Source organism: Ambystoma mexicanum, chromosome 11 (assembly GCF_040938575.1).
Source record: "Ambystoma mexicanum isolate Mex_15411 chromosome 11, UKY_AmexF1_1, whole genome shotgun sequence".
Taxonomy (NCBI): domain Eukaryota; kingdom Metazoa; phylum Chordata; class Amphibia; order Caudata; family Ambystomatidae; genus Ambystoma; species Ambystoma mexicanum.
This window is the reverse complement of record NC_090934.1, coordinates 690,853,201-690,880,628: the sequence shown is the minus strand read 5'-3', so window position 1 is coordinate 690,880,628 and position 27,428 is coordinate 690,853,201.

Sequence of the window (27,428 nt, the reverse complement as noted above, 5' to 3'; positions counted from 1 at the left end):
GAGAAAATTTGGAAATACCACACAAAAGAGGCCCAGGGTGCAGAGGCCCACCGGGGAATCTCCAGAGTTCCCTATGGGCCAGTCCACCCCTGGCTCTGACCCGCCCCCAACACTCCCTGCCCACTCAAAATTCACTCTTCCTGTAAACATTATTGGCAATTTCGCAATTACACCGCATAAACTGTTTTAAAATTCAAATATTTAGGTTTTGTGTGTCTAAAATATCTGCGCAGAAAGATTTATTCTGCGAAATTCGACAAATTCACTTTGTCCGGGAAGTTTCGCTCGTCTCGTGACACACCAAGATGCTCGGAGACGTTCTCAACTCTCCCTCGAATGTTAGAAAACAGGTGGCAGCAGGAGCAGAATTACCCATGTTGCTTTCCACAAAAGTTACGATCTCTACAAATCTAATTCAGGCAGTAGGTCAAATAAACCCCTGCCGAAAACTTCAAACTGCAGTAAGATGGCGCTTTAGCTTTTCTTGTGAATCGTTTGGGGAGTAGTAGTTTGTATAGCACCCGTACTTTGCTTACCTTATACCTCATCGCTTCCTAAAAAAACACATCGTAGTGGAGCCTAAAAGCAGGTGGAGACCCACTGGCAATAATGAAAGGGTCCATTTAGAGCAGGCAGCTGTCATTACAGCATAGTCGTTACGGGATCAATATAGCTCGCGCTAGCTTTCTTTGCATTTACCTGTGTTTATTAAAATAATGCTGTCCACGTATTTCCAGGGGTTCTTTTGGATCCCAGTCCACCCCGGGCCTGATTTGATTTCCAGTCCACCCCTGGGCCTGATTCACAGAAGGGTTTTAAAAAGGCGCAATCCCATTAGAAAACACCCGTGAATCAGAACGGAAAAATGTGTATTATTTCTGTAGCACATTGGCAAAGACTGTAAATCACAAACATAGCTGGGGCTTGTAAAAAAACGTTTATTTTCCTCATCTTTTAAGGTTTGGCATACATAATTGATAGTTGTATTCATTTTCTAAATATTGTTTGAAGCACTCTTTTTTGTTGTTGCAATTTTCGGATTTTAATTCGTGAGGTCTACGTGGTGGCTCGGTTTGCAAGATTCAAGGAGTGTTTGACAAGTGTAAGACTTCAGCACACCAGCCGCCAGGCAGTTGATTGACTCTGAAAGACCTGGGCCCGGCATGAAAACTGTATGTGGTTGCGGCCCGCAGTGCCCGTCCTTATGTGTGTCTGCGTATTTCCCAGCGGATCCCAGAAAGCTGGCAGTTCCCTGGTCTGAAAGTCTGGCTTCAGCTCTCAGCTCACTGTACTTGGCAAAACCGAAATATAGCCTTGGACATGAAACAAAGGCGGCTCGGCTTGTGTTGGGCCATTTGTGTCTTTTGGGCGGTGCTTTGCACGGCCTTTTGAGGAAGCATATGCTGTTGGAGCTTCGTACGCCCGTGCCTTGTCCTCTGAGCTTGCTGATGCTTGAATTACCGAGAGCAGAGAGTCGCACACGCAGCGCGCAGGGAGACACACTCCACATATGGACGGACGCAAAGCAAATTAAAAGCACATTGCAAGAGTGAGAAGTTGCTACGGCTTTTAATGTCACCGTCTACAAGGTCTGGTGCACCTAAACGTGATTGAATTCACAGAGAGCAGAGCAGACTGGAATCGTCCAATCATTCTTTCATTTGCAAGTGCATCTTGTTATTCCTTCCATTTTGTGGTTGAACTAGTATTCTCCCTTTCAGTAATTGCTCGCATGTGTAGTAGTGTGGACAGTAACGATGAGAATGTTTTGGATTTATTTGCATACTCTCATTTCTCTTCCGACAATAACTCTTTCTGGTTGGCTCCAGCCACACACAAAATATGTTCCCTTGAAGCAAACGTGCGACCAGCAGAAAGTTCTTCCAACATCCTTTGACCCAGGCCCCGGGCCGCATGAAATGCGGGACGATAGAGGGTCAGGGAGTTTAGGCGCGGGGTGGGGGGAAAACGGCACGAAAGCATAGGGAGGGGTGTCCGAATGGCGCCACAAGAAACAAAAGCCCAGGAAGGGCAGGAAACGGCACCTGGGAAGGTGCGAAATATAACAACAAGAGGTCAGGGGGTAACCCGGCTGCCCCCATCAAGGAACAAAAGGCTGGGGGGGTATAAGTAAGCCTGGGAAAAGGAGAGGCGGCACAAACCAGGTAAGAGCTCACCTCTCTCGGGTAGGCTCTTGGTACCTGGAGAAGGGAAAGGAAAAACGTTGCCACCCAACCCACCCTACAAGAGAAACGGAAGAGGTGGGGGTGCAGGCAGGAGCCAGGACGCCGAGTACTCCCTCGGTACACGGTACAAAAAAGAGGGAGCAAAGCGGAAGTAAGAACGCCGAGTACTCTTTCGGTACACGGTCCAAAAAAAGAAGGAGCAGGCAGAAGAAAAGAACACCGAGTACTCTTTCGGTACACGGTCCAAGAAACGTCTTAGGCGGCATGTGCCCAGGAACGAAGGCTCAGGGATAACAAGGACTCAGAAGGAGCCTTGAGCTGCTTCGGAACTGGACACAATGTGCCCAAAAGCACATGGCTATGTAATTATTTTGTTATGTTGGATTTTCTGTAAGAAAATAAAATGCCTACGGCCTACAATTTTTCCATACACATAAGTTGTCTGTAATTTATTACTTAGGTAGGGATCTGGTAAGAGCAGCAAAGTGAACCCACACTACTCAGCCTATGCACACGTAATAGAGTTGTTGAAACTTAACAGCACATTCTTACAAAAATATTGCATTGGAAAGTATTTTAGTCCCTGTGAAAAATACACATAACTGAGAGTACTATAAAATGAAGTCCTTATTACACATCGGCACACACATGCGTCACAAACCGCATTTCCTGATGGATGAAGGGATAGTTAGCGTCCGTTCCCATTCACTCCTTGGGTTCTCGACTGAATAGATTCAACAAAGAGGTTTGGTTTGAATATGCCAGCTGTAGAATTTTGCTGGAAAAAACACTGGAGGTGGCATTCCTAGGTTTTGGGGGTTCTCACAAGGACCCTTCATGCTTCCATTCCTCCACCAGCTATACCTACACTCCAACCCCCATGTTGAAGGAAGCCGGGGGTGAGATAGAATGTTACTAGCAGCTTTCTAGTGCCAGCCTTCTCAACAAAGCAGTAGTTAGTGGCCAAAGTTGTGGGCCTTTTTAGTGATGTGGAACTCCCCATCTAGGTCCACCATGTTGCCAGCCTGGCGCGGTCAGTAATATGGAAAGTATACGAGGAGAGGGCATGGAAGGGTGCCGCCTTTATCAGCAACTGGAGAAGATGAAATGATCTCCCACTGAATCTGAGACTGTGCCCATCCCTTTTGCTACTCAGGAAGCTATTCCTGAGCCAACACCTCAGGCCATATCTGCATGCACTAACCTAGCCCCCTTGCACGTCAACGCGTACTCTACAAATGCCTCATCTACTTGCTACGATCGACTTCACCCATTCCATACTCCCTCTATGACCTCTATGTAACTGCACACCCCATACAATATTACTTTCAACGCATCACTACCCTAATGCCTTACCAATCAACCCAACTGCCAGCGAGTGCCTGTAGCCACCCTGTGTGTAATTTACGCCATTACATGACATTTTATATATCCTTGAACCACCAGGTATGTAGATCCCTTATGCTCAGAAAACACCCACTTCCCTTCAGGATAATTCCAGGCAAAATAAATACTTGTAGTACAAAAATGTGCGGTCCCAACAAGAGTGAGAATGAGCTCACAGGCGAATCCCACGTTAATCACCCAACAGCTGAGTGATGGGCATGACTTCTTTCCATTATGAATGGAGTTGAATTGGAGAATTGATGTCTGGACAAAGGAACTGTCCCACACCACAGAGTAGAATGATTTCCCAAATTTCCCACACAATATTTGAGGGTTCTTAATTACTTTCAATTCTGGTGAATATGTTTGCTTTGGGTAATAGTGATCAGGCTGAATATGAGCGCCTACTTTTTGCCTGATAAAGTTTGATTGAATATTTGGCGTCATAAATATGCCACTATGGTTATGGCATACCAGGAAAAGATTGTATACGTAGAAATCTGGTGGGCTTCTGTCTGGTATGAGAGTTCAAAAGCAGTTCTCAATTCTTTAGTGGGTAGATTTTGGAGAAGGGTTTGGTGGTTATGTAATTCTATACTGGTAGCTATAATTGAGAGGATTTGGACAATCGCACATTGTGTAATCACGTGATGAAACGATACCTATGTTTCTGCAACACACAATGTGAAGCTAAGGAAGGCACCCTCGATGTGATGTGTAAAGACACCTTGATGGCTGTTTAAAAAGAACTCCTGTCACTCCTGGTTTCCTGGTGGCAATAGAGCATGGGAAGACATTTGTCCGAGCTCCGGCTGCAAAGTATGGCCCTGCAGTCCTTTAAGCCGATCATAAAACTTGGTTGTGTAGGGAGGAGTGGCCAGTGGGTTGGTGGGAATTGAAGTGGAAAGAATGGTTGCTGCCCAGGTAAAATACACCAACCAGAAGATATAAGTGTGTGACCTTCCTTATGGTATCATCCAATTGAGAACGGATACAAGTTCAGCAGAATCGTTGGCTTGCAGACAGAGTTTTTGTAATATGTCACTGTTTAAAAGATGCTCACATTCACAAAGATAAAGTAGTCAAGTCTTCTGCGCATTTCCAAACATATGAGACATGCTATAAATGTGAAACTGTATATTTCTGTTCATGGTGCAAATGTTTCAGAGTGCAGGGTTTACAGAGGCAATGCAATATGTTCAACTGTTCTGCCCACAAGCAAAAGGTTCTGTTGTGCGTGTTTACATCTGTTATAGAAGACAATCACTTTTGTTGTTAACGTCCACTTTTGTCATTACCATTTTATGAAGAAGATCTATTTGACTTCAAAAGCTCATGCTTTATTTGATCTCGGCATAATTATGTTCAGTTATTCTAATACAAGGTTGCAAAACCCAAAAGTAAAGCTTTCAAAGGCACAAATGAGAAGTCACATGATTGTATACGCTTTTTAGGTTCAATTAAATGCCAACAGCAGGAAGTTTGGGTAAGGGTGATTTTTTGAAAGAACAAAAGGGTTATGCCACCTATGTAATAATATGAAAGCTATGTGTATGGCACTAGGATACAGGGATTGCTGCGCTGATCAATATACAATTATACGTAGGCCCTGCTGCATGTGAGGGGTTTCAATGAGACGTGCCCTTCCGTCCCAAGTTGAGTTTAAACAAAAACCGAGGCAGAGAACCCTTGTCACAGTGGGGCTGGATATTGTTACCATAAAATCAATTCAATTTCAAGTCATTTTCAAGTCAAGAGGTCAAACTCTCTTAATTATGTGAAGAGAACATTATTTGATTCTATTTCCAGCCAACACGTGTTTCAAACCCCCTGGGTCTTTAACAAGGGTGCAAAAAGCATAATGCGACAGCAATATATGTGTACATGAGGTACAACATTCGAACAGTGACTCCCCAATAAACAAGTCCCAAGTCCCAATAGTGAGGTGCCCGAGAACAATGGGGTATTGGAGCATATACATGTATCCAAAAAGCACACAAAACACACCATTATTTCAAATAAACTGATATCATCAATGACAGAATATAATAGAACATACATTGATCATTGGGTTGAAGGAGCCATTTCAGGGATTCCAATGTAATGGAGAAGAGGGAGTGAACAAGGGGAAGAAGAGAGAATTAGGAGCATAGTTAGTACATTTCAGAACAGTACCAATAATGTTCAATGCAGCATTGGCGCTCACATGGCATGGAGGGCAAAGCTTACCAATAAGTCAATTCAGAAGATCAAATGAACAATGCGACGCTAGTGGAGGTGTCAAGGCATGATATCATCCTGATGCGGAGTGTGCTACTGTTTGAGGAAATAGAATGGGAAATAATTAAATTACTAGATGCATTGTATGGCGATATGCATAGCCTGAAATTAGATCATACCTACAGACGTAACAGGAGTAGTAGAACTCCTGCTTGGGTAGAAATAGTGTTCATCCCAGGGTGGGCAATGGAGGAATACATCCGGGAAGAGTTTCCGTGTAGTAGTAACTTCCATTGATGGAAATGTGGACGCTTAGGGAACAATTCATGGCAAATTTAGCGCAGTGCAAAGTCTTGCGCTGCCGACAAAGACGTGGAACCGACCCTGGTTCACAGAGAGGTGCAAATAGTATTTTTACAGCGCAAAGTCACTTTGCACTGCAAATGTACTCAGTGCAGAGTGACTTTGCTCTGCAAAAATACACTTTGAACCGCTCTGTGAATAAGGCTGGTTGAACGTGTTTGTTAGCAGTGCAAAGTCACTTTGCACTGTGCTCAAGGTTCCATGAATCGGGTCCTTAATCTCTTAGGGGAAATAGTACTTGTTTAGAGACTGCTCTATATTAATAAAAATGAAAGTGGCAAGTGGAGCTGAGCTCCCAGTTATTATTAAAATCGTCCATCACCATGTAGTGACATGAAAGTGAACCTTTCAACTAATGGAACAGCGGACATTATTGTTGCCATTTCGGAGTTTTGCTTTTCCATCTGAGGTAGTGCAGCAGGGCCCACAATCATCCTTCACCAAAAAATCAGATCAAATTAAATCTCTCTTCATGCGGCGACAGAGGCGCAGCCAGGATTGTCTAACAAGTGGGGCCCGCAGCTAACGTCGTTGGGCTCATCACAGTGACATTAACATCTGTTAATGCCCACAGAGCGCTGCTGAGTGGGCATTTATAGATTTCGGTGGGCCTGGCCTGCTCAGGCCCTACCCTGTCTACACCTCTGGGCGATGAGCAGAACTACAGCCTATCGAGCGCCATTTCACCCCTGGCGTCTGCATCTCCAATCCGCCCCAGTCCCCACCTGGTCTGGCCTTCCTGCCCTGCGCCTTCAAGCCATTCATTTATTTTCTGCAATGAGTATGCGCCATGATAGCCGTCATTGGTACTGATGAAGCTGGTTAAGGCCAGGGGCCGTTGGTGATGGCCCTGTGTTCGCTCAACACCCTACCACCTTCAGTTTGTGGGCCTTATCAGCCGGGTAAGCCCGCGCACACCGCCATGCTGGTATACCTTTAGTTCGATTTCTTTTCGATTGATCATTTTAGCGAATTTGCAAAGGACATCGACGCGTGGTCTTGCCACTGTGTACTGCCTAGAGTATGTTAATCATTACTAATCTATATGAGTTCAAAAAAACAGCCAGAACGCAAAAGGGGGGAAAAACAACGTTGTGAAATGGTCATACACCACCCGCCTTCACCTTTAATAAACACTCTTGGTTTTTAATTACTCCCGTAAAGCGGGAGCTATCAGAAGATCCTCCTGTGACATTTCCAAGTTTTCTGTCTGCTCCACTTACTAGAAACAAATGGGTCTGCCGGGCTTCGTCTAGATTGAGTTTCCCACGAAGTCATTACATCTGTCACACAGACTATTTTCAAATTGAAAAATCTGAAACAATAAATGATGGCGAAGCAGTTAATAACTGTTAAGAAATCACATTTGGAAAATTGCATTTAAGCAATAACCTTTCTCCCTGTAATTAAGTGACAGAAAGGTCCTGGTTTTAATTAAGTCGGCAATTTATAGTTATTCGGCTATACTTCACTATGCAGATTAGGGATGATAGGTCACACTGCACCCTGAGTGCATTTTGAGCGGAGTTGATCTGGTAATTACTCCTCTGTTCACTGGTGACCACATTGAACCGCGTATCCAGATTAAACAATTTTCCTTCCCTGCTCCATGATGTATAACCGGGATGAGTAAATGCGTCACCAGGACGGCGCCGCGCATCTTTAAATTAAAATGGACTTTAAATGAGGGGGCATGAGCGAAGGAAGCGATGTTTGAAAAGCGGGTCTCTGGAACGGATGGGCTGCTGGCCAAGGCTTGCAGGCAGGGGAGAGATCATTGTTTTACAGGCCTTCCTCGCCAGGGCTGGAGCGTTGTTAAGTGCAGATTTATGAGGAAGTAAAATGCTAATGTTAGTGTATTTATAAACATATGATGGGAGTTTCATCTATAATTTATTCCCGGTATCTGCATTATGCAGTAAATGGAAGGGAAAAAAATGCTGTACTGGACAGCAAAAAGGGCTTTATTAATTCAGCTTTCACATTTTATTTAGCTAACCCCAGAGCGCGTATTACGCATTGATTTTCACGAGCCGCCATGAGGTTCCATAGTTACTATCGGCCACTCCTCGGCCCAAGCGCTAGAAGTTTTGTTAGAATTTCAGAGGAAATCTAATGGGCCTCATTCTGAGTCCAGCGGTAACCTTGCCGGTGCTACCGGTGGGTTGACGCTGGACTCAGAATGAACTACCAGCACCTTAGCTCCTGGTAATAGGGGGGGATTACAACCCCGGTGGCCGGGACTCAGGCAACGTCAATTTTGTTAATCCTCATTCCCATAGAGTCCTACTGGACTCTATGGGAATGGGGAGCACTGGCTCCATTGCTAACGGTGTAGATGCTCCCGTGTAAAGTCTTCCTACCGTGACTGCTGCACCTGGCAGGGACAGACCTGACAGGCACAACGGCTCTGGAAGGCAGACTTGTAGTTTGCCAGACTGGAAACAATGGTGCCGGAAGGTTTACCGGCACAATTGTTTCCGGACCGGCAAACTTATAATGAGGCCCACTGTCTTTGAGGATCAATACCGGTGTTGTGTCTGCTATGAAAATCGTGTATGCACTTTAGTATCGAACAAGAACACTTGTTTGTAACCAAAAGCCAAACACCATAAGCAGGAACGTCATTTCACCAAAATGCCAAGGGTAGAGGAAGTGACATCACATAACCCTTGACCTCTGATGACATCACAGGAAGTGATGTAATTTGATCCCACCCCGAAGTGACATCATGGGAAGCGAAAGAACACAACCTTTTGCCCCTTTAATGAGTCTAGCATTGTATAGAATTACAGAAAGACACATTATTTGTTATTCATATTATTTCTTATTTAGGTCACTGCTCAAAGTGTTACACTTGTGGAACCCCCTGTTTTTTTAAGAGACCTCAACAAAAATGCCATCCTCTCCAGAAACAAAAAGCCACATGGCACTAGCCACAGCTGAGGAGCTTCAATGTGTAAAAAAAAAGATTTGCTTTTTTTAGGGGTAGCAAGGGAGAACACAGGGGTAGGTCGGGAGACCACACGTCACGTACCTGACCCTAAGCAGAGTATTCTCACGACTGGATGCTTAAGAAAGACAGAAGAGTAATACGAAAACCCAGTGATGATGGGAGAATGTTCTTGGTGTTGGCTCTGCTCTTGATTTAATTGTTCAGGGAGTTCCAGTGCTTACAAACAACAAGGCTAAAGTAGCAGAGATGCTTGATTCCAGTCAGGAGATGCTGGTGCAGTCCTGGTTTGAACTTTGCATTTTGGGGCTTGTAGTCCTGGTCTTATAATGGGGAAATCTGGGACTTAAAATATAAAGCAGGCGATGAAGAGTTGAAGGCATGAAGGACATGTATGCTTATAGTGTGTTCAGAATAGAGAGTTTGAGCAAGGGATGGGACTGGAGAATGTGAGGTGGAGACTGCAGAGTTGCACTGTTGAAGTGGTGGTGAAAATCATTCGGGATCTTAAGAGGACCCAGACAATGCAAGCCTTGGTGGAAGCAGGGGGAGAATAAGAGAAAGGATTTGAGAGAGCCCAAATTGGGTTTGTTGCTGGAAGCCGAGATGTAGTTAATTTCTCTTTCAGACATTGAACTTTAGGCAGCAACGTTTCATTCAGTGACAGACTGCGAAGAGACAGTTGGAGATGCTGAAAGATACTTGAAGTGTAAGGAAAGAGTCTAAGATTTCAATTGCATTCACAATTAAGTGGTAAAGGAAGCTGAAGGAGGATAAAAGTTTGTCAAGAGATAATGTGTAAAGAGGAGGGGACTACGAAAATCCCTTCAGCAGTGAAGGGATGACAGTGCTGTAGAGGAGTAACCATACAGGTAGGTGATGATCGAGTGGTAGTGGGGAGGGCAAGAAAACATTTTTTTTAGGATTGAAGAAGTCTACAGAAGTAGGTGTAACGCCAGTGATGCAGATGCAGCTGTACGATCATCCTCAGCTGTGGAATCAGAGATGAGATGAGAGATGATATCCTGTGTGGCTGTGAGTGCAGTAATGATCAAGTTAGTTGGGTTGGAAACATGGAGTGCAATATAGCTGATGTGGGGGGAGGGGGGAGTGAGAACACAAAGGAAATATCTTACTTCGGCCTTAGCTGGAGCCAGGGACAATGGTTGCAAATTCTGTTTAGTGATAAGGAGGTTGAGTAGAGCGATGGAGAAGGTGGGTTGGAAACAGAGAAGTGCAGTAGGAGATGGTCAGAGCTAGAGTTATCAATGGGGGAGGGGCAAATAGCTGATTGAGGAAAGGCGGGAGACTAGGTCCAGAGTGTACACTTAACTGTGCATGTGCTGGTTGTGGAGGGGGACGAAAGTGTGGTCTGAGAGGGTACAGTCAGGGCACATACAGTGGGCATTTAACATGTTTAGGAGTCTGAAGTCACCCATGAGTACATGTGTGGCCTGTTTCAAGGCAGGATGAGCAGAACACAAAGCACATGTTCAAATCAGGCTATGATACTCTTAATTCCCATTTGAACCAAGGTTGTAGACTTATATTACACAGGGCCACAACAAAAGGATGGCATTCTGGCCAGGGAGAATGTGTGTTAAAGAGGTTTCCATTTCACAAAGGATTGCCTACTAAGGAATATAATTTTTTTTTTTCAATAGTCATAGGCGCCCGCTTCAAAAACGAACACGGCTAAAGGACCGGTTCTTTGGGAAGGTACCCACTCGAGAGGCCGTAGCCACACTTTAGCTCACTGTACCTTTCACAGAAGGGAAATAACCATTTGCATATCAGTCTTTGTCCTGCCCACAATGGGCAGTCCAGCACCAAAATGCTATGGCAATTCTCTTCTGAACAAGAGTACCAACAGCAACCACATACACATGTTTCAGCCGTGTTGGGCCTCATCAGTGAGGTGGAGCTGTGCCTCTCTGAGCACAGTGAGCAAGGGTCCACGTCTGGATGACCCTAGGATACTCAGGGTGACTAAACCTAAGTCCCTTAAACAATAAAAAAATAGTCATAGGTGCCCCTCTTCGAGAACAAACACAGGTAAATGACTGGTTCTTTGGGAAGTTAACCACTCAATAGTCCACAGCCACACTTTAGCTCACTGTACCTTTCACAGAAGGGACTTTTCCATTTGCATATCACTCTTTGTCCCACCCACATGGGCAGTCCAGCACCGAAATGCTATGGAAGTTTTCTTCTGAACAAGTGTACCAACAGCAACCCCATACATGTGTTTCATCCTTGTTTGGCCTCATCAGTGAGGTGGAGCTGTGCCTCTCTGAGCACAGTGAGCAAAGGGTCCACATCTGGATGACCCTAGGAAACTCAGGGTGACTAAAGCTCAGTCCCTTAAACAATAAAAAAATATTCATAGACGTCCCTCTTTAAGAACAAACACGGCTAAATGACTGGGTCTTTTGGGAAGGTACCCACTGGAGAGTCCGGAGCCACACTTTAGCTCTCTGTACCTTTCACAGATGGGAAATATCCATTTGCATATCAGCCAAGAATGTTCGACACACAAACTCCTGGTTCACAGCAGACCTCATGGACATCCGTACCAGGAAACACAAAGCCCAAAAAGCTTAGCAAAAGGATGCTTCCGACCAACTAAAAAAGGAATTCAGGACAATTGCCAAACAATACAAGCCAGCCATTATCACAGCTAAATTCATTTCCTACAACTCTAGAATAAACAAAGCCTCCTCCAACTCTAAAGAAATATTCACCATCTACAGGGAATTAGAATCTCCCATCTCACCCGCCATCATCACTAAAGATGCATCATGGTACTCCGACATCCAAGATGCACTCTCGGGCAAAATCGATTCCCTTAACCAACACATTTTTTCTCAACAAGCCACTTTCAGGAACAACCAAGCAACCACCAACTCCAAACCCACTCCAACCCTCCCCACTCCTTCCACCACATCGTTTGCCTTCAGATACCTCACCGAAAGCGACGTCACTAAACTAATCAAGGTCCTATAACCCTCCCTCATTAAAGACTGTGCTGACGTGCTTACCCCCTTTATCACTGCCTTCATAAACGCCTTATACACTTGCAGCAACATGCCAGATAGACTTAAAAAAGCATGGGTTCTCCCACTGCAAAAAAAAAAACTACACTAGACCCAACCATATCAACCAACTACCAGCCAATTACTACAGTCCCCTTCCTTCTTAAAATCCTAGAACCGGCAGCCTATCTGCAGGTTCAGCAATTCCTGGAGAATAACAAATCCTAGGGATGTGCCAATCAGGTTTCCACCATGGCCCACGGAACGGCATCAGCTCTAGTAGACCTCAAGAACAAGCTTGATGAGATTGGGGACAAATGGAACTGAGCCCTGCTCCTCCTAGATCTATCCGCAGCTTTCAAGAAGGTCAACCACCAAATCCTCTGCCAACACATCTCCACCCTCGCCAACTTCTCCCCTCCTGCCATTACTTGGATTGCCTCTTTTCTAGATGGCAGGGTTATGAGAGTCTTCTCAGACACAGCCAACACCTCTCCTTCCCCCATCACCTGCAGTGTCCCCCAAAGCTCCTGCATCACCCCTACCCTCTACAACATCTTCACCAGACCCCTCTTCAACATCTTATACTCCCACGGCATAGCATACACCAACTATGCTGACGACACACAAATCCTAATCCCACTCTCTGGCAACTACTTAGAAGATTCCAATACTCTAAAAAACGTTTACTACACCAACCAGGCTTGGATGGCAGCAAACCACCTTTGTCTAAAAAGTAACAAGACTGAAATTCTCATTGTCAGCTCACCTTACGCCCGTAAGTCTCTCAGTGCTCAATACTCCTCCTTCCAAATCGACCAGGGCGCAGTTTCAGTCTCTACAACCGTATCTACCTCGACGCCTCTCTGACCCTATCCAGACAAGTGAGCGCCATTGCATCCTCAGCAGCTTACGCCACCAAAGTCCTTAATGTAACCAGGCCATTCCTCACTCAAAACAACTGCCTCACCATCACCCGGGCAGTCATTGGTTCTAAGCTAGACTACTGTAATGTCCTTTTTACAGGCACGTCCACCAGTAATATAAGAAAACTACAAACAATTCAAAATAATGCCTTGAGAGCCGCACTAAACATCCCTAAATGATAACACATCTCCACGGCCACAAGGGAAGCTCATTGGCAACCCATACAGGAACGGACCCACGTCAAAACTTTGTCCATTGCACACAAGTGCCTTACTAGCACAGCACCTTCCTACCTCACACTAAAAATTATTAAAGCCCACTCTACCAGACCTAAAAGGACCACCTACACAGACAGATTGCTCGTGTCCAAAGTGACAAGATGCAGAGCAGGAGGATTCCACTACTGCATCGCCAAACTTTGGAATGACCTCCCCCTGCTTTAAGGGCAGAGAAATCCTACTGGGTATTCCGCAAAGCCCTAAAAACACAGCTCTTCTAAAAAATCCCCCCACCCCTTATCACTTAAGCAACCTGCCCCCCTTTTCCAGCTAGCTACCCACTCTATGCTCACCCTGGGTTGCCCCCAACAAATTGGATGCATGCAACTCTTTCACTATGCAACCTCTTGTAACCACTGTTAAGAGGGATTTCTGAACTCTGACCTGGAGGGGCAGAGGTTCAGAAGGCCAACCTAGTTTCTTGGAACAGGGTAACCTCTGGACAAGCCAGACCAATCAGGGTAGCTATGGCAGATGGTCAAGACTAAGTCTCAAGAGGGGTGAGGGTGACTGAAACACCTCAATGAGCACACAAAGCAAGGACACTTGCAAATTACTCCAGACAGGTGTTATATTAAAAATATAGACAGATTTATTACAAGGCCTTTGTAACATAGACCATAGCGAAGAATCACAATAATACTAAAGTAAACCAACACATCACAATCAATACAATATATATACAAGACCAGAGGGGTCTAACAGATTAAAAGGCATGAAATGTGTAGACCACCTAGATGGGGAGGAAAACAGGCAGTGCAAGTAATCTTTAGACCCAGTTCCACATCAAGAATACACCTAACTTAGAGGCAGTCCAAGCCCTACGAAGAGAGGAGCCTTATGCTCAATAGTACATGCACGTGCTTGTGCCAAGGGACAAAATAGGGTCTCTTTGGGGGTCACTAGCAGCTCAGGAAGATGGATAAGGTCGATGAAGAACAAGTCCCCACTATTCAAGCAGGACCTCCACTTGCGGGCAGAGGCAGGTTGAGAGTGCGGGATGAAGTCGCTATTTCGCAATAGCCGTGGAAAGGAAAGAGGCCCTCGGGGGCCACTTTGTGCGTAAAAATGGGCTCCTGCGCTAGGGGCCACTGGTTGGGGTATGGACTACTCACGGTCCCTGATGCAGGCAGACCCAGACTTTGCCAGTACAGTCCACTTCGCTGGCAGGTTCGAATGCGACAATCAGGACATCTCGACACCGTGTAGTTTCTGCGGTACAGCTGGGATTCCCAAACTGGACAGGGGCGATTTCTACGCTCCGGGTGGAGGAATGAGCCCAATTCCACTGCAGCATTCTTCAGGGTTAAGGGGGTCACAAGTGCAGTGAACTTGCACAGGTCGTTGCCACAGCAGGGCAACACTCGTCTCACTTCAGACCTGGGAATGCCAAGTGAACGGAATTCGGTGTGAGGGTGCCGTGAACACAGAGCAAGCAGTATACCAAGTTTCGAGGGCTTCTTCGAAACCGCTGCAGTAACAAAGCAAACGTCCCGCTTAAGCTGGTCAGCCCACTGGTTGGAACAGGGACACTTCCAAAGAGGCTTACTTGCAGGGCTTGATGAAGGTGCCGAGAATAGTTGGTCCCACTATTCCAATGGGTCGAAGTGTCTTCGCAGACCTTCTAGGACGATCAGATGAAGAGGGGTCTCGCCAGACGACAGTGGATTCAGGGTGCCAAACCTTCCAGCGGGTCACCAGCGGTTCCTCGACTTGGCTTCTTGTTGTAGGATACTTGGCTCCTTATCCTTTGTTCGTGTGAACTCAGGAGATCGACATGGAAGTGGTGTTCTCGGCCTCCTCTTATCCAAAGTTCCCTTCACGCCAAAACAGAGAGGACCCAATGGGAGATCTGCTCACAAACACTCACTCCATACGTGGACCAATCACGGACCACAGTGGTCCCAGGCATTCAGGACACTCCAAACTCTCTGGCACCCAGGGTGTGTATTGGGAACAGACATCCCAGCACACATCCTGGAGGCACACACACAAGGCATGCAGAAGCCAGCGAAAGCTTTGGGTTTTGCGGGAAAGTGCATGATCAAATAAGGACTGACCCGGGTCGGCTCGACCTGGGGAAGGTGAAGGGGCAAGATGGCCAAAGGACAGGACAAACAACCTCGTGGCATGGCCATTTTGGAGCCAGGCCACCTATTCGAGCCAAACGTGGTAAGCATGGATAACATGTCAAGAAAGGGTTCAAAACATAAGATAAACGATAGCTGCCACCAGTCCTGTCCGTGACACATCTGCACAGTTCATAAAAAGTCCAGTGAGAGTTTCTAGGGCCTTTGGAATTACTATAGACCAAAGGGTGCGGTAAAGCAAGTTACATGGCACTCTTGTTACATGTTGCACAAAAGCTGCAACATGAGGAACATGAGGAAAGGACTAAGGGAAACGAAGTATCCCAGTACTGACTGTCTTAAGGGCATGTCAGTTTCCCCATAAGAAGTGAGTGAAAGCCCAGAGGAGTGCGGCTGAGGGCTGCGCTTCTCTGGCAAAGGTTAGATTCAGGGTGTAAAACAGCAGCAAAAAGTTTGGAGGTTGACACATGGAGGGAAAATTACATTCAAATATGAAATCTTTCCTAACAACCACGTGGACTGATCTAACTCTTTCACTATGCAACCTCTAGTAACCCTGCCTACCTCACCTTGCCCCCCAACGTATACCTTACTGTCTGACATCTGTATTTGATTTGTATGTGCAACAGCGCCTCAATGCCTACGGGTTGTATGTGCATTTTATAAATGAAATAAATAAATACATAAATAAATAAATAAATAATCAATCTGTGGTTAAATTAACAACAGGTCTAAGAAGAAGGCACAGAAGGAAAAACTCATATAAGGGTTAATGGTATATCAATTACAATGCAAAAGGTAGCTTCTAAGGAATTAGTGTCAGCATTGTGGTGTTCATTAATTTTGTGCAAGGGTCTAAGCTAAGAAGTCCTAATGTTCTTATTACAGTGTCCAATTCTGTGTTCTAATCAACAATATCTCAGGGTTGCCACACCACAGAAAGAGTCCTTCAGTGCATTTACATTCTTAGGGTATTTATAGGGCCCCAACACACTTCTTCCATTGGACTTGGAAGTTGGTTTAGAATATGAATTGTCCTATGAGTTGTGTAGCTCTAAAGCACACCTATACCAGTGAAGGACCACAGTCGTTTTCCTTTCCCCCACTTTCCTTGTATGGCACCTTGTACTCCTCTTCCCTATACCACTCCTAGTTAGTATTTTCTCCCCCGAAATGCATATGTTTCAGACTTCAGTAACTATCAATCACTAGGGCAGGTTCATTCTCTTGGACATGAGCCAGCTACATGCTTTTCTAGATTCTGAGGATTTCCAGAACTTTCCAGGCTCCAGCCCCAGACATGCAAAACTATTGTCTGTTTTTAATTCATGATGGTTTTAAGGTCATCACCAACATCGATGGGGTGACTGTGAGTTCTGCTGTGTCTCAGGTGAGGGATGTATGATCGACCGCTGGAGTTTTGCACCATGTACCACCTACTGTTGACTAAGAGTTGCTTCATACCACTGGCTACACCAGTCCCTCAGATCTCCGCAACGCCCATCTATGGTCTTTCCTTGAGTGCCCCCATCATGGAGTTCACTGGTTAGGAAAGAAAAAAGTCAACTAAGTAATATGTAGGAGGGGCAAACAGAGGAGGATGCTAATAGTGTGGTGAACGGACTGTAACAATTATGTGTTAGAAGAAAGAGAGGGTCAATTCAGAGGGGGAAGAATAGTGGATGGGTTGACTTTGATTGTGAAGCTAACTTCACTGCCTTTTCGTCTAGCCAATGGGAGTGAGAGAAAGTGTTGGAGTCAGTGTGGAGGGCAGCAAGACCGGCTGTGTTGTTTTGGGCAATTCATAACCTAATTTCCTTTCATATAGTGATGGGTGTGGTGTGAGTCAAAGTGGTCTGTTTTAGAGGGAATATTATTGCATAGTGACTATGCAGTGTAGTCTCCAATGTGAGTTTGGTTGGCGAACAAGGAGGGAGGAAAGAGAGGATGGTGAAAGGATGTATAGAGAGGTTAAGATGTGGTTGGAATGTGTGTCGCAAAAGCAACTAGGGTGAATGTTGGTGGAGTGACTAGGATGTCATTTAGAGGAGATAAAATGTATTGGGATAGGGTGGGAGTAGTCACTAGAACAAAATGTGGGATTGTACCCCTTTTCCAGAGTGCAACATTTCAGTTGGTTTCTTTCTCTTACTTTAAAATGTTTTGTAATTGTACTCTTTTTCCCAGAAGGCAATGTTGCGGTTGGTTTCTTTCTCCTATTGAGGCTACACCTGGGAATTGTACTTTGCCTGCCAGAAGGGAGCATTTCAGTTGTTCTTTTGTACTTGTTTTTGTTACATAGTGAGCATTTCAACTGATTTCGCTCTCTACCTTTCATGACAAATGCAATGGAAATAAGACTCCACCACCCAGAGGTGAACATGCTACTCTGTTTAACTAATGCTCTTGGATACACATGCTACAAGGGTGTGAATGTATATTGGGGAAGTCATTGTGTTGCTTAGTTCCAGCTATCACTTTCTCTTGTTTTGACAAGCCGCCAAAATCTGCGTCTCTCAATGTTTCCCTTCCATGAGGCTTACTCATGTATCTCATGTTTACAAGCCTCCTATCCAGGTCCATTATCTAACTCACATATTTTTGGTTCATGAGCTCTCTCTGTCTCGCTCTTTAATCTCACTAATGCAGGTTTGCAAGCCTTCTCTCCACATCAGTTATATGATCTCTGCTGGTGTCTGGGACACGTCTCTCTTATGAACTTTGTTGGGAATGCTCGTCACATATGTGTCTGTCTAGTATCATTTAATGTCATGATGTTCATCTTACCCTGCATGCCAGTGCCTAACCTCCAACCCAAAGCTGGTTTAAATGCCTACCTGGGGTTATGGCGGGTTTTGCAACAGAGAATCGTGCTGTACCTGATGCAAGGCTCTGGAGAGAGTTAGAGCTCTGCACTTAGTGCTAGAGAAACCCCCACTAACCCTGCACACCTGACAGGCTTACTATTGGACAGCAGTATTGCTTTGTGCCTACGGCTAGAGTATCAAGCAACCCATTCTTATAACGTTTGTTTGTATCATAAATATTACATGTTATCAGTATCTTTCCCACACAGTTTCATGAGAAAACCAATATTATTTACACTTGCAACATAATGGGCTTCATTGCTGGTATGGTGGAGCGAGGAGGAAGGGGCAGTAATGGAATTACCACCACTTTTCCCCCTCCACCATGCTACAAGTTTGGCCCTGTAGTGGGGGATTTGCCTCCAGCATCATGCTGAAGATAAATCCTCCCAGTTTCCACCAAAAAATTGGCAACATTGGTGGAATTACTGAAGCTGGAATTCCGTCAGCGGTAATTCTACTGCAATTCCCCAATGGAGTCCTATGTACTCCAAATTAATGGTGACTATCACTGCCGCCCCGCTTGTAATCCATCAGTAAATCCGCCAGACCAAGTGACAGTAACAGTAATTCCATTGGGTGGTATTCTGGCAGAATACTGCCTAACTCATAATGTGGCCCAAGATCTTTTATACTTCTAAATGTTGGCTTGGGGGTGGGCCTCATGCACCCCGAGACGGGCGGCACTCGCATGCTTACATGCACACCAAGAACGGGACACAGGCATGATACGAGGCATAACCTTCTTTATTCCCCATCAACATAACACTAACTTAAGTTCCTGTTCCTCCTCGAACCGCCCCCCTCCCTAACCCGGCATCAATTCCCCTTTTCATCATGGCCCCAACGTGGAACTACCCACACAATGATGTGGAGGAGTCGCCAGTCTGTCACCTGGCAACGTGACACTAAATAGAAACAAATTAAGAATTCTCTCACTCTCTTGTGTAACATTTCTGTATATTAATTCTCATGTAGATATAATATATGAACATAGAAAAAAGCGTAGTGAAATAATATACAGTTCCCAATATAAACAACAAAGTAGTTTAATAGAGAACTAACATCCTACTCTTCTTTTCACTTCTAAAATGTTAAAGCAACCTAGAAATGTCAGGATGAGAAAGCCAGGGGATAGGTGAGGTTATACATAGCATTTCTTGTAAAATGCACTAATTGGTAGGGTTAAAAATAAATGTCAAACATTCATGTACTTTAAGACTGGTTAACTAAGAACATCTTAAAATTAATGCAAAACCGTGAGTTAAAAGAAATTACAGATACATTATTTTAACTCCCTTTGTGCACATTCCTCTCCTCTGTGATTGGGTGGTTCCACTTATCATGGCCAAAGAACTATGAGGGCCAGCACAGTCTGGTATTATGTATTGTGCCAAAACATGGTATTACGATACATTCAGTATTTTAGCAACATAGGGATATTTGAAAGGTTTCCCTTACAAACGTACACCATAGTGTCTCTTAATGGTGTAACCAGGGAAAAGAACATTTTAAATGGGTAAACATGGCTTATTTCAGCCCCCAAAATATTGAAACAGTCAAAAACATGGAAATTGGAAAACATGGTTAAATGTCAAGTTTTAGGCCCATTGGCAGATTTACTGTCTCAAGGTTGGGAATCTCACAGCTGTTTGGTTCTTCTTACCAAGCCACAAGCCTTGCAATTTAGTTTTACCTCCAAATTATTGAAGCAAGCGTTACAAATCCGGATGTGGAAAAATTGGCAGTACCATTTCTAAGACCGTAGACAGAACTGATGACATGCCCTAGTTGCATGATTGCTTTTACCCAGGCTGTCCAGCTTGTTATGTCCCCCAGCCCTGCCCCATCTGGCTTCTTCCAAAATGTAGCCCCTGGCTGCCTCTGTGATCTGAGTGTCCCTGCTGTCATGTGCATCTTGCTATATACAGGGTAAGCCCAGTACCTAAGCTCTTCTGAACCACCAACATGTCCCTGCTATCCAAGTATGGCTAGTGAGTGTATTTCTCTTATCCTTGTTAGCTAAATTGTAAGTGTGATTCTTCTAACTATCTGATTTGATCAGCTGCCTTCAGTGCTCAGGTTTTTGGCCCATACAATAACATGAGTTTTTGCAATATAGTTTACAATTCAAATGTCCTCCATTTTGGTAATGCCTTCAAGGAACGGCCCAGTCGCCCCGCTGTCTGTTATCAGCTCTCCGTGACCAGGCGTCCATAGGTATGTGTCTTGGTGTCCTATTGAATAACACAGGATCTGCAAAAATATTTACTTTAGAACTTCAAATTAAAAATACACACCTGCCCACTATAATTGTACTCAAATAGCTCTCTGCTTCACATGACTGACATGGGTTACCAAGCATTTTTCTTTTTTGTGCCTTCACATTTTGAAGATGGTGGATTTCCAAAATTCACTTTTTCATGGATTATATAAAAGGAGAATTGTTTAACTAAGTTCGGCGAGAGAATGTAAGTACAGTTTTCATATGTTACAGTATGCAAAGGATATCTTCAAAGTAACAAATTGGGTCTCATTACGAGTCACCCGGTCTGGAAATAATGGTGGCGGTAAGCCTCGATAGAGCTCGAGTTCTGCAGGCGGGAGGTGTCATACCCGCCAGGTCTGACCTGGCCGCTTTAACACCACCCTCCTGCAGGCGGACGTGGAAACACCAGCACCATCACAAGATGGTGCCGGTGTCTCCACTTCCCCATTCCCATTGAGTCCTGTGGGACTCAATGGGAATGGGGATTTACCGAATTCCGCCTCCGGAATTCCCGGATCACCGGGGTCGTAATGCCCCGGTAATTCTGGGAATCACGGAGGAGGAATGGTAATACGAGTCCGGCGGTAACCTGCTGGAATTTCAGGCACCGTTACTGCCGGACTCGTAATGAGGCCCATTGTGTTTAACAAATAAGCTTGCTGTTTTTATTCCTGTGTATTCTGTGTCATGATAACATGACAGTTGCTTGGTAACTTTGGTTTATTGCAGAAACATGGAGCAGTACAATGCGTAAATGAGCAATTCAGGATATAAACAAAATATGCTGTAGGTCTCCCTGCTCTAAGCAGTCTGCAGAGACAAAAATGTATTTTACGCGTACCAGAGCTTTTGCCATGGACACATTTTTATTTCACCAGTTTATAATGCAACTGAAACAGTTATACAATCTGTTTGTGTGTGTTGTCTGTGTTTGAAAGTAGACCATGCCAACTTCAAATGGTCTGAAGTCAGATAAATGCAAATATAGCCCTCTATGTGTTTGTTAAAAAGTATTAAAGTTAATAAGCATGTATGCAAATAGGATATGGGCCCATAAATGGCCTTGGATTGTTAAACTGTTCAATCACAGATATATTTATACAATATGCAATTGTACATTGTGCAGCTATCTTGGGCTTCCCTTGGTTTTGTCTTTCTTAACCATCTGGCCAACGTGCTTCTTTACTTTTCCTCACTCTCCCTCGGCTTAGTGTTGGATGTCCTCCAGCGGCAGGGTTCACTGTTATTCCCTTGAACATTGTGCTTTGGCCTCCCTCAAGCTGATCTCAAGTCCTTCTTCTTGTCCGCGGAACAGTGGCTCTGTACACCTGATCATAAAATTAGACGTTTCATCTTCTGTGTTATCTGTCCATTTGGGATTGAGTTAAGGCAGTTCACAACCGAGATTAGGTGGTGGATTTGAAAGGAACACAGAGAAGGATAGGTAGGTGCCAACTAGTGCCTATCTGGGTCATTACGAGTATGCGGTAGGGGGTTAACGGCACCGGTTGACCCCCTACCGCTGCATTCAGAGGTCCCTTACCGGGTCCCACTAAGGCCGGCTGGGTTTAACAGCCGCCCTTAGCGGGATTTGCTAAGGGACCAGGGAGCTAATAACGGGCCCGCTATATGCGGGCTCATTATTAGCTCCTTCCCCATTCCCATTGAGCCCTATGGGGGCTCGAATGGGAATGGGGAATGGTTTTCAGAATGGGGACTTACCGGGTCCTCCAAGGTTGGAATGACCCGGTAAATCCCCATTCCGAGAACCTGGACCCGGACACGAGTTTGGAGGCAGCCATGGCGCTAATAGCGCCATGGCTACCTCCAAACTCGTAATGACCCCTATGTCTCTTTCACCTCTTCTGTACCCAGATGCTGGTCCCTAAAGGCCTTCCCGAAACCCTTACCCTGAATACTTGCCCATTAGTCCCAGTTTACTACTGTATGGGGAGTTCGTTCGGGACCTTGGAGAGGTTTGGTTTTGTCATGGGTTCTGTCCTAGTCTTGTTGAGTTACCAGAGTCTCTGACAAAGGTCCACAGTGCAGTATTTGTATCTCAATGAAACAGCAGTCACATTGGGAGAGGCGAAATGTACAATAACAAGGGCCTGCATTGTACACGTTTGAGATATCATCAGCTGATTACAATGCATTTCCATATTACATCAAGTGAATCACCATTGGAAGATCATTGGGATAAGCTAAAATGCAGCAGCTGATTAAGAAGGATTTCAAGAGAAAGTCTGCAATGCAAACAACAATAGCAATTCATTAAAATGGTTAAATGGAGATGCAAGACAGGGTGCACTGTTATGGGATATCAGCCCAACATTAAACAAAAAGTCAGCGTTCAAGAAGAACATGCACACAGAGCACTATTCAGCATATACCCAAAAAACCAGGATGCAATATAAGAATACAAGTCCACAAATATTGAAGTGATGTTGTGTAAGCATTTAGGGTTTCCTTAGTGGTTTCACTAAAACTCAGGAACAATCCCTGCACTGCAATTGCTGTTACATGTAGAGTGCACTTAGAATATATACAAGCACAGGCTCTGTGAATTTGGCCGCTTATTTATAAAAATTATTGAAAGAAAGCAATCATATTCTATGACAAATCCTGACCATCTCTTTGTGGGTGGACTATTTTTCTTCATTGTTAAATATTGTTTTTACAATGATGAATCAAATAATTAAAATAATAATCCTTAACATCTAATGCAAACATGAATGGCTCTAACAACAAAGTGTGGATAGCAAAATTGTGAGAGTGAACAACAGGGAGCAAAGTATATACCATACAGAATTACCATTACCCTCATGACATCCATCAGAATTTGTCACATTATGAGTCCATGTGTGCACGTCCCAAGCCTCGGTGGTAACCATACTACTGTTCAGCAGACTTAGGGCCTAAAACCAACACCAATCATTAGAACCCCCAATTCTTGGTAGAATTAGAATTTCTGATAGTGAATTGGAGGAATTACTGAACAGTAATTCGGCCAATCGACTTACCGCTGAGAGGAACTAGTGTCATCTTTCAAACGGGATGCTCAGCGGAAGTCATCTTTAAAAATTCAATGCATTCTGAATCACCCATTTCCAGTTGCTATCCAACCCCAGAAGCAGTGCCAAGTATGTCAAGGTGCTTTATATGGGAGTTCAAAAACCCAAATTCAGCGAGGAAGATTATCAGGTCCCGGCATACAATGTAGGCAGCCTTGCTGATTCGCTTTTTGAGGCACATATATGCAAAAGCTCTGCCCAGAGGAAGAAAGTCATGTGGACAGAGATACACGAGAAGGCAGTACCAGATAGCACTTTCCCCCGTGAACATGAAGATTATTTAAAGAGGTGGAATGTCCTAAAGGCCACAGTACGAGCCCTACTTTCTATTCACTGGTGGGAGGCATCTGCCACAGTAGGTGGCACAGTCGAGCCATTCACCATCATGCCCCAGAAGAAAAAGGACAGCAGTACTCTCCACTCAGCTGACATCAACGGAATTGGAGGAGCAGAGATTGGAGCAGTCCGTCAACCTGAGCACGGTGAGTAGGGATCACTAATGTGAATGCATGAACTGATTCTCTAACCTTGCCATATACCAGGCTCTGGAATCAAACGGCCACAATTGTGAAGCCAAGGCTATGCTCAAAAGCTCATGAGACTAATGCAAGGTTAACAGCCTGCGTGTGCCAGCCAAGGTGAGACACCTTGGCCACATGACTTTGAAGGTAGAATATTACTGTAGAGAAGGAGTCAAGTACCCCCACCAAAAGTACTGCCCCCATGCTGCCTATATGTTGGGAGCCGGAAAGTGTGACACATGCAGTACCAGTGAGGATGCCTATACCACAAAGAATTCTTAAAACAAAGTATCTGTTGAGAAAAACATACGTACATTCACGAAGATATGATGGCCTTCTAGACAATGGGCCTCATTACGACCCTGGCGCTAATGGGTTAACGGCGCCGTAAAAGACTGCAGCGCCGTTAACCCATTAGTGCCTGGTTACGAGGTCCCTTTGCGGGACCCGACCTTAACGGCTGGTCTACACCAGCTGTTAAAGTAGGGACCCGCAAAGGGACCTTGGTGCTAAGTACAGTACCGCAATTTGCGGTATCGTACTTAGCGCCTTCCCCATTGCCATTGAGCCCTATGGGGCAAAAATGGGAATGGGGAAAGGCCATGGAGGAAGGGGGAATTACCGCCCCGCCAACCTTGTAATGGGGTGGTAATTCCCCCTTTCTCCATGGCGGAGTCGGTAAGTTACCGGCATGGACCATGGTGCTATTAGCACCATGGTTTTCCGCCTGGGTCGTAATGAGGCCCAATGTGTCGAAAGAAGTGTGAGAATGAGAGAAAAAGAAGACTAGTGATGTCATGCAGAGCAGTGTTGAGGCACCCAGAATAGATGCATGAGGCAAAAGAACATAAACATTCTATAAGATCTGAAGAGGAGGTGTCAAAGGTGAGCAACATTTCGGGCTCAAGAGGAAGATGCTCTTGCTACAGAAATGCTTAAAAAGATGCAAAATCAGTTTACAATTGTATAGATGCAGTAACGCAAGTAGACAAAGTGATCTTAAGGCTGGCTACATAGTGAATAGTTTGCAGCGATGCGCCAACGTATATACATAGGACTGTATAGAACCTGGATTTTCCACGATGCACTTTAGCACGGCTTGAAATCCCGTGATTGGGAAGAGTTTTCAGTGTGGTGCAGTTGGAAAATCACTGACGGTGAAGGAGAAATTCAAGAAAGGCTTGGCTGGCCCAGCACCAAGAAGTCGAGGCCACCGTGAGCCTGGGTGTTCATCCAGTAGTTACATGAACACGGGAAAGAAACAAACTTCTGTTTGAGGTGGAATGGAAAAACACTGAAGGCGTCAAGAGTTCATCATTTAATAGTATTAAATGAAGCAAAGAGCCAGAAAACGCAGTCTTCAGTCACATGGTCAGATTAAAATAGACATTGGGTTGAGCAAAACCGAAACCAAGAAGATACTCCCCTTTATTCTCAGGCACAGAGAGCTTCTGCAAGGCCAAGTTTGAAGCCCTAATTGACTGGCGGACTTCAAGAGTGATGATAGATGTCGGGCTAATTGGGAGGGGAGGCATGATCACGCCGACCCTCCCTGCACCTGGAGTGGTAGCCTGCGTGCTGCTACCGTGTGGAATATTCCAGAAGGGTACAAGGGTGCCAAACCAATTGTAGAGGACCACGTATTAAAGAGCTCTATAGTTTGTGTAACCAATAAAGTGTTGAGTATTAGTATGACATAGAAGGTGACTTGAACTTAGGATGGGTTTAGTTGCCCACCTGACAGTAGAGACCCAATCACTTCCCTCGTGAGTATAGAACATTTACTTAGATGTTCTGTGTAAGCCTATCACATTCCGAAGTAGGAATTTGTAGTTTGCTACCTAGTGTAACTTCACTGATGATTTTTTACTATAAAAGTTGTGTATTTTATAACATGTGTTGAGAGAAATCAAGAGAACATCCGTTGATGTCCATTGTAACTCCCTGTTTTAGATCATTGCAAATAAAAATGCACCAAGTTTTGCCAACTTCCTAAGTCGGTATGTTTATTGATGTTTGAGTAAATTCTGCATCCCCATCTATCTCTAAGTATTGCTACCTCGTCTTAAAGGGCCTAAGTCTATGGGTTCATTACCATTGCATTTATGGACATGTAACTTTAAGCAATCTAGAGGTGCACCTATCAAGGAAGCCCATGGCCATGTGGGAAGCCCATGGCCAACTAAAAACCCTTCTTCCCACGTGCATCCACCAAACATCTAATACCATTTGACCCATATTGAAAACACTAATGCTAATAACTGGCCTGGCCCATATATATGTGACATGAGCAATCATCTGCCAATGGGGGCCTGCATACATGTCAGGTCAAGCCCCCGTGCCTTCTTTGATTAGTCCAACCATGCCAGTGCTGTGTGCGGGCCCTGGCAAAATAATGTGGTCATGATGGTACAGTACCATGCTGACTCCACAGAACAATCCACAAGGTGGACATCAAAACAAAATCACAAAGTTAACTCTCACATAATGCAAGATGCATGCACCTCAGAGGCCAGATGTACCAATGGTTGAGTAATCTTCCACCTGCATGTGAATCCACCCTATTCCATTAGCCTTTTGTGAGCATCCTCCATATTGCTTGAGTCACTTACTTTGCCTTATGCAGGTCCACATGATGAGTGACTGCATATTGTTCATCACCCAACAGGTCCACAGGCCACCCAGTGAGAGAAATATGGGACAAGTACATGAGTGTCATTGAGCCTTGCCACTGATAGCACTAAGGTGCTGCTACCAATCACTAACACATCAGCCACCACCCGTAGACCCTGACGTCATGGCACCTAATGGAGGCACCATGCCAAGACAGTCTCTAGTGGCAGCACCAGCAAGTAACTGCACCCAACAGCCAGAAGGGATTCACCCCAGCTGTTGTGGGCCCAGGCACCATCACTACAGACACTTCAGCTAGGGCAGTGCCACCATCTAAATCGACCACAAGGAACAATGCTGATGAGGCAGAACCACACCTGCTGCAAGTACCGCAAGCTATTCCCCACTGATGGTGCGCAATGGGGCCGAAAGATGTCTGCAATTCTTTTGGTCTTGTGAAGAAGGGATGTGACCAAGCAGTTGAAATGGAGAGACCCTTTTTGGGGTGGGACCAAGCCTGATTTGCATATGGTTTTCCATTTTTGTAATGGCTTGGCAGGCAAAGAACAATGGTCTGGGGGGTTGCCCAGAGCAATGCCAGAGGTTTAGATTAATTCTAAACCTTCCAGCTATCACCTCCTTTGTT